The sequence below is a fragment of the Oncorhynchus masou genome, chromosome 32 (assembly GCF_036934945.1).
Source record: "Oncorhynchus masou masou isolate Uvic2021 chromosome 32, UVic_Omas_1.1, whole genome shotgun sequence".
In the NCBI taxonomy this organism is placed as follows: domain Eukaryota; kingdom Metazoa; phylum Chordata; class Actinopteri; order Salmoniformes; family Salmonidae; genus Oncorhynchus; species Oncorhynchus masou.
The window spans coordinates 7,850,236-7,858,765 of record NC_088243.1 but is presented as its reverse complement, the minus strand read 5'-3'; the positions used below and the strand labels follow the sequence as shown (position 1 = coordinate 7,858,765).

General features: G+C 45.7%; 1 long non-coding RNA gene across 2 annotated transcripts; it reads left to right on the top strand.

Annotated features, from left to right (window-relative positions):
- Nucleotides 1-390: 390 nt before the first annotated feature.
- On the top strand, nucleotides 391-7,912 carry LOC135525523 (uncharacterized). Of its 2 annotated transcripts, XR_010453178.1 has the most exons (4): nucleotides 391-701; nucleotides 3,019-3,223; nucleotides 5,044-5,100; nucleotides 7,688-7,912. It is a non-coding gene; the product is annotated as an uncharacterized LOC135525523 (long non-coding RNA). The 2 variants fall into 2 exon arrangements; XR_010453177.1 differs by having other exon boundaries at nucleotides 391-3,223.
- Nucleotides 7,913-8,530: the final 618 nt, after the last annotated feature.

Here is an 8,530-nt window from a genome sequence, read left to right as displayed (position 1 = left end):
CTGGTTGTGATACAGCCTGGATTTGAACCAGGGTGTCTGTCATGACATCTCTAGTACTGAGATGCAGTGCCTTAGACTGCTGCGCCACTTGGCAACCCATACTCTTTCATTTCAAGTAAAAAAATAAACCGTAAATTAAATGTTATTATACAAAGAACAGCAGAGTGAAACGTTGATAACAGTGTTTGAAATTATTGAAATAACTCTATAACATTTTTAATGCAGAATTAACACAACTCAAAAGACAATTGGTCTGTTGTCGTAATAAGGTGTAAATCAGTATTGCCCTCTGGTGGTATGATTCGGAACTGGCAATTTACCCACGTTACCCTCCCGGACGTTAGGTGGCAGTAAACACTTGCAGTTGGTCACCAAATTCCCTTAATGAAGACCAACGAGGAAGTTTTACCTTGCTTCTTTGTTTAGTTTCTTCAAGTGCATATTTTTTTATATTTCAGAAACCTTTAGCTAGCGTACAAATAACGAGCGTCATCTAGTCTGCAACTCAACTTCATGCACTTTTATGATTTTGTTTTGATTGAGTTCATTTAGTGTACATCATTTCTCATAACTACTAACGGCAGCTAGTTAGCTAGTTAGCAAATACAGTCAGGAGCATTTATTGATGTTAATCTCTGAAGGTTTGCTCAAATCACGATGGTGAGTGCCAGCTATCCATAACCCACTACACTGCTGGAAAGGTAATAGTGTATTAATCAATGTACGGGTTGTGTACAGTTCACCCTCAATCATGACTCAAATGCCATATCTTTACGTTGAGTCATTGGACGTCTCTTAGGTCTGTTTAGTAACTCAGGTGTATTGGTACACTAGTCACAGTCAATTGTATTGGTTTGCACAACAACCGTCTGTGGGAAGCCAGAGGTTAAATACAAAACAAAATTCAAGTTACTGTGCTGGTGGGAAGGACGGTTGGTCATTATGAGAGGGGGGAAATTGATACAAAATATATATATATATATATTACCAGGTAAGTAGACTGAGAACACGTTCTCATTTACAGCAACGACCTGGGGAATAGTTATAGGGGAGAGGAGGGGGATGAATGAGCCAATTGTAAACTGGGGATTATTAGGTGACCGTGATGGTTTGAGGGTCAGATTGGGAGTTTAGCCAGGACTCCAGGGTTAACACCCCTACAATAAGTGCTATGGGATCTTTAGTGACCACGGAGGGTCAGGACACCAGTTTAACGTCCCATCCGAAAGACGGCACCCTACACAGAGCAGTGTCCCCGATCACTGCCCTGGGGCATTGGAATATTTTTGTTATTAGACCAGAGGAAAGAGTGCCTCCTACTGGCCCTGCAACACCACTTCCAGCAGCATCTGGTCTCCCATCCAGGGACCAACCCTACTTGGCTTCAGAAGCAAGCCAGCAGCATCTGGTCTCCCATCCAGGGACCAACCCTACTTGGCTTCAGAAGCAAGCCAGCAGCATCTGGTCTCCCATCCAGGGACCAACCCTACTTGGCTTCAGAAGCAAGCCAGCAGCATCTGGTCTCCCATCCAGGGACCAACCCTACTTGGCTTCAGAAGCAAGCCAGCAGCATCTGGTCTCCCATCCAGGGACCAACCCTACTTGGCTTCAGAAGCAAGCCAGCAGCATCTGGTCTCCCATCCAGGGACCAACCCTACTTGGCTTCAGAAGCAAGCCAGCAGCATCTGGTCTCCCATCCAGGGACCAACCCTACTTGGCTTCAGAAGCAAGCCAGCAGCATCTGGTCTCCCATCCAGGGACCAACCCTACTTGGCTTCAGAAGCAAGCCAGCAGCATCTGGTCTCCCATCCAGGGACCAACCCTACTTGGCTTCAGAAGCAAGCCAGCAGCATCTGGTCTCCCATCCAGGGACCAACCCTACTTGGCTTCAGAAGCAAGCCAGCAGTGGGATGCAGGGTGGGATGCAGCTGGTTTTATCTAAAGGATCCTATTATTAAACAGACTTTCCAAACATGGGTCTGTTGTTGAACCACTTTATCTCTTCCTACCTTTATGTCATACAAGTCCCCACATGTAATTATGTTTTAGTCCAAATGTGTCTCGCTACTTTTATTTTGATATGAGGTAAGCAGAGAGGAAGAGGGTCTAAAACAGACCCACATTTGGAAACTTTGTTTAATAATACAATCCTTTAGATATTTTGTATTAAATTACCCCCGACATAATGACCAACCGTCCTGCACACCAGCACAGTAACTTATAATAGAATTGTATTTCACTTCTGCCTTCCCACTGACGTTTTTTTTGTGAAAACTACAACACAATTGACAGTGACTCTAGTGTTTGTAAAAACACCTAGATGTCCCCTTTAGCCTTATGAGACAACAGACCCGATGCTGCACAAAATGCTCTGTCTAAAAGCAAATACGTTTTTTTAAATACAAAAATCACACTTCCTGTATGCAGTTTAGGTTAGGTTTATTTTTGAAAAACGCATGCAATCCAGACAGAAATGTGGAATGGAATGGTCCAAACGCGAGCACAAGGTGAGAGGATGTGTCGAAGCTGAAGCCAGGTACAACTTTGCTAAACTGTGCACAGTAAGAGTATCTTTTGTATTTTAATGTTATTTATTACAGTTAAGTTCCAAACATTTCCGAAACCGTATCGCTAGCGAGGATGAAGAACATTTGTACATGTTAAAACATTGTTGGGGTTGTCGTTCATATGGAGCCAGCTGTCCTCCTTAACATCTGCTGAGAACCCAATACAAGGGCCAGCTGTAAGCCACCTTGAATCCCCTTGGGTTCTCAAGAGCTTGTGTACAGTATGCCTGAAACCCTAACCCTGAAATACAAGTCGTTACAATCTGTTCAGCATTCACACTTTTCTGATATGCATATAATGTTTATAATCAGAGATTACCAGAGAAATGTCCTCTCAAGTCCAACATACCAGCTTCATAGCAGTTAATTGTTTTACATAATTGTTTTACATAATAGTCATACATCTCATTCATATTTTCCCTTGGGATGCGTGTCTGGTCTTTTATTTTAGGATGGTGAGAACAAACCCTGCCTGCCGCTCTCCTTTACCGTGCCTAAATCTGAGGATCTTGATTGTAACAGTAAAGTCCAGAGTGAACAGCAGGCTCCAGAGATGGCATCAGTGAAGCAGGAAGACTGCAGTCAAACACTGGGGCTGAATGTCAACATTAAAGATGAAGTAAAGGAGGAAGAGATTGAAACATTTGTGTATCATGGTAAAAAAAAAAACTTTTCACAGTCTCAGAGTAGAACCGTAGGAGTGCTGCTGTAGGATCAGTTTAACCTTTTAGATCATAATGAATCAGATTATATGGATGGGGAGACCTGATCCTAGATCAGCACATCTAATCTGTGTGACTTTAGATCCAGGTGAACTGACAAGGCTTAACGCTCCTAGATGATGTCTCATGCTACTCACCTGATTAACCATCAACATTTTACATTTGTCTCCTTCACTTGACGTGTAACATTTGAACAACATTGGGATCGTTAACGTTTCGAAAAAATGGACACTAAATTTAGATCACTGTGCAGTTATCACACAACCTCCTCTCTCTCCCTCACGCTGGCCTGCCCCCTCCCCTCTCTCCCTCACGCTGGCCTGCCTGCCTCCTCTCTCTCCCTCACGCTGGCCTGCCTACCCCCTCTCTCTCTCTCTCTCTCTCTCTCTCTCTCACGCTGGCCTGCCTGCCCCCTCCCCTCTCTCCCTCAGGCTGGCCTGCCTACCCCCTCCTCTCTCTCCCTCAGGCTGGCCTGCCTACCCCCTCCTCTCTCTCCCTCACGCTGGCCTGCCTTCCCCCTCCCCTCTCTCCCTCACGCTGGCCTGCCTGCCCCCTCCTCTCTCCCTCACGCTGGCCTGCCTGCCCCCTCCTCTCTCCCTCACGCTGGCCTGCCTGCCCCCTCCTCTCTCCCTCACGCTGGCCTGCCTGCCCCCCCCGTCTCTCCCTCACGCTGGCCTGCCTGCCTCCTCTCTCTCCCTCACGCTGGCCTGCCTACCCCCTCTCTCTCTCTCTCTCTCTCTCTCTCTCTCTCTCACGCTGGCCTGCCTGCCCCCTCCTCTCTCTCCCTCACGCTGGCCTACCTGCCCCCTCCTCTCTCTCTCCCTCACGCTGGCCTGCCTGCCACCCCCCCTCTCTCCCTCACGCTGGCCTGCCTACCCCCTCCCCTCTCTCCCTCACGCTGGCCTGCCTACCCCCTCCCCTCTCTCCCTCACGCTGGCCTACCTGCCCCCTCCTCTCTCTCCCTCACGCTGGCCTGCCTGCCCCCTCCCCTCTCTCCCTCACGCTGGCCTACCTGCCCCCTCCTCTCTCTCCCTCACGCTGGCCTGCCTGCCCCCTCCTCTCTCTCCCTCACGCTGGCTCACCTGCTCTTTCACTTCGCTAATTTGAGTGTATGTTCAGTCTTCGATCTGTTGCATGTAGAATATCCTAATGTATTCATTGATGTTCGGATCCTGTTTTACTGAAGTTGTGAGAGACAGATCTTGATTACCGATGGATAGTCCTAGTGAACAGTTCTGACTCTTATCTGTCTGGTGGCTGACCTACCTATACTGTTCCCTTACCCTCTCTCTCAGTCCCTTGCTAACTCGCTTTGGATTCTCGCTGACTCGAATCTTGGCACTTAGAAATGGGAGTTGACACTGAGAGTTATTATTATTATTATTATATTATTTTGTAGTTGTCTCTCCACCACTACGTCATCGTTGTTAACAGTTGGGAACATGTCAGAGACAGGCCAGAGACAGCAGCGAAGTCCTGTATGGTGGCGATATTTTGAGGAGTTAAAGGAGAAGGTGGTGGAATGCAAATCTGAAAAGGACACACCGTGAGACCCGGGGATGGAGTGGCGATGACTGCGGTAGACTGAACTGCATTGCCTTAGTGTTCATATGCAGGACCCTTTCGCCTGATGAATACATGCCATTTTATTATTTTTGTCGTATCTTTTAAACCTTAAAAAAAAAAAAAAATACTGTTTAAACCTTTAAATTAAAAAATAAAATAATAAGTCACATCCCTATTCTTCAACTTAGGGCCGTCTGGAGAGTTCAAAGAAGAGACTGAAGAACACCAAGTCTTACTACTCAAAGGTCTGCGTTTTCCTTCTTCTCACACATGGAACATATTTAAACCACAGTTCAGAATCTGGACAGAATTCAAACCAACAAGGCATTCTAAAATAGAATTTTAGAACGCCTCGTTTCAGGGAGTATGATACATGCACACCCACACCCAATGGCATTCACCCACAAATTACAACAAAAACACAATTGAATAATGGTCTAGCACCTTATTTTACGGCTATGTAGGCCCATGATAGAGGTGGACCATTGTGCTAAGCTCGTAACCCATAGTTTTTATTCCTCAGGAATCAAGGGAACCAGTGCCGCCTCTAGCCTTTTGGGGGCCCTAAGTGGGCAAAACATACACTACCGTTCAAAAGTTTAGGGCCACTTAGAAATTTCCTTGTTTTTGAAAGGAAAGCAAAACATTTTGTCAATTAAAATTACAACCAAGTTGATCAGAAATACATTGTAGACAATGTTAATGTTGTAAATGACTTGTAGCTGGAGATGGCAGGAAAAAAAAATGGAATATCTACAGAAGTACAGAGAGGCCCATTATCAGCAACCATCACTCCTGTGTTCCAATGGCACGTTGAGTTAGCTAATCCAAGTTTATCATTTTAAAAGGCTAGTTGATCATTAGAAAACCATTTTGTAATTATGTTAGCTCAGCTGAAAACTTGTGATATTTAAAGAATCAATACAACTGGCCTTCTTTAGACGAGTTGAGTATCTGGAGCATCAGCATTTGTGGGTTCGATTACAGGCTCAAAATGGCCAGAAACAAATAACTTTCTTCTGAAACTCGTCAGTCTATTCTTGTTCTGAGAAATGAAGGCTGTTCCATGTGAGAAATTGCCAAGAAACTGAAGATCTTGTACAACGCTGTGTACTACTCCCTTCACAGAACAGCGCAAACTGTCTCTAACCAGAATAGAAAGAGGAGTGGGAGGCCCCGGTGCACAACTGAGCAAGAGGACAAGTACATTAGAGTGTCTAGTTTGAGAAACAGATGCCTCACGAGTCCTCAACCTGCAGCTTCATTAAATAGTACCCACAAAACACCAGTCTCAAAATCAACAGTGAAGAGGCGACTCCGGGATACTGGCCTTCTAGGCAGAGTTCCTCTGTCCAGTGTCTGTTCTTTTGTCCATCTTAATCTTTTCTTTTTATTGGCCAGTCTGAGATATGGCTTTGTCTTTGCAACTTTGCAGAGCAGACCAGCATCCCGGAGTCGCCTCTTCGCTGTTGACGTTGCATCCCGGCCAGACCCTCCGCAAACCCGGATGATGCTGGGCCAATTGTACCCCGCCCTATGGGACTCCCGATCACGGCCTGGTTGTGATACAGCCTGGGATTGAAACAGGGTCTGTAGTGACGCCTCTGGTAACTTAGACCGCTCGCCACTCTGGAGGCCCAAAATGTAGGAGTTTTTAAAGCTAATTTCCTTCAATTCTACACATTTTTATATTATATCTGTGTGAGAGTGACTACCAAAAGTGATGTGGCCCCCCCTGGAGGTCAGGGCCCCTTAGCGCATGCCCTGCGTGCGTGGTCTGTAATCTGGTGATGGTTTAGATATCTGGCTAGACTACCTTACCTAGCAATCTAAAACATGTCAGCTGACATGGGTTAATTGAGTGACTGACCTAAGTGGAAAACTGCTAATGCACTACCAAACTTTTGAAATTACACCTCGAGTATTCTACTTTGAATAAATCTCAACAGACTTGAGTTCGTATTTAAAACGCAACCGTGGCGGCTGCAGGGCCCTATGCGCAGCTTGTGGTTTGAGTCGGAAGAGGCGGCACTAAATGGAACCATCGGAGGAGAGCTGGCCATAATCCTCTCTGGTGAAAGGTTGTCTGAAATGTATCAGACATCTAACTGGGAAACAGAACCAACCCCCAAAAGGACCAACCGGTTGAAATGTATCAGACATCTAACTGGGAAACAGAACCAACCCCCCAAAAGGACCAACCGGTTGAAATGTATCAGACATCTAACTGGGAAACAGAACCAACCCCCAAAAGGACCAACCGGTTGAAATGTATCTGACATCTAACTGGGAAACAGAACCAACCCCCCAAAAGGACCAACCGGTTGAAATGTATCAGACATCTAACTGGGAAACAGAACCAACCTCCCAAAAGGACCAACCGGTTGAAATGTATCTGACATCTAACTGGGAAACAGAACCAACCCCCCAAAAGGACCAACCGGTTGAAATGTATCTGACATCTAACTGGAAACAGAACCAACCCCCCAAAAGGACCAACCGGTTGAAATGTATCTGACATCTAACTGGAAACAGAACCAACCTCTCAAAAGGACCAACCGGTTGAAATGTCTATTTAACATGTTGCAGCAGGATTATTTCTGAGAAAGTTACTGTGAAAAATCCAGACTAAATTGAAGCTAGACTATCATTCTGGAGAGGGCTTACTGGCTCATTCTGCTGTAGACTTTCATAGCAAGAGATGCCTGTTATGACTGAGCTGTATTGTAAATCATATTGTGCAATATATTAGGTACATTAACTTGAGTTATAAATTAGGCAAATGACTTGCTTGTTGTAAATGACTTGTTTTTCCTGTTGTCATTTACACAGGAGAAGGACCTGACTATGCTGAACATAAGGTTGAAGTTGAAACGTCCAGAGCGCAACACCGTGTAGAAAGCAAAGCTAAGGAGTCTAACCACTGCCCACACTGTGACAAGAGTTTCCCATTCCCATCATATCTTGAAAGACACCTGCGGAAACATACTGGAGAGAAGCCTTATTCCTGCTCTGTCTGTGGGAAGTGCTTCAGGACGTCAACTCATTTAACCACTCACCGGGAGTTCACACAGGGAGAAACCTTACTCCTGCTCTGACTGTGGAAAGTGTTTCTCTCTTGTAAGTAACTTTAAACAACATCAGCGAACGCATTCTGGAGAGAAACCTTACTCCTGCTCCGATTGTGGAGACAGTTTTTCTCAACATGGTAACATGCGGCGTCACCAGAAAAGACACACTGGAGAGAAACCTTACTCCTGCTCCGATTGCGGGAAGAGTTTCATTACAACATCTGAATTAATCAGTCACCAGAGAGTGCACACAGGAGAGAAACCTTTCCACTGTTCTGTCTGTGGGCAGAATTACTTTAGCCTGAGTAACTTAATACGCCACCAGAGAATACACACCTAGGACAGAAGCCATATTCCTGCTTGACTGTGTGACGTGCTTCAAAACATAATCTGAACAAGAAGTCTTCACGAATCCACCCGTTCCTGGAATACCCGAGAACCGATCCGGGACATGAGCAGATCTGGATCCAGAATTCTGAATAATGTTACAGGTCTGGTTCGGATCTTTCGATTGGGTCTCGGATATGTGTAATTTAACTGACTTGTCCGGAAGGGCCCGTACAGATCCGAACTCAACTACACACACAGAGACAGAGACAGAGAG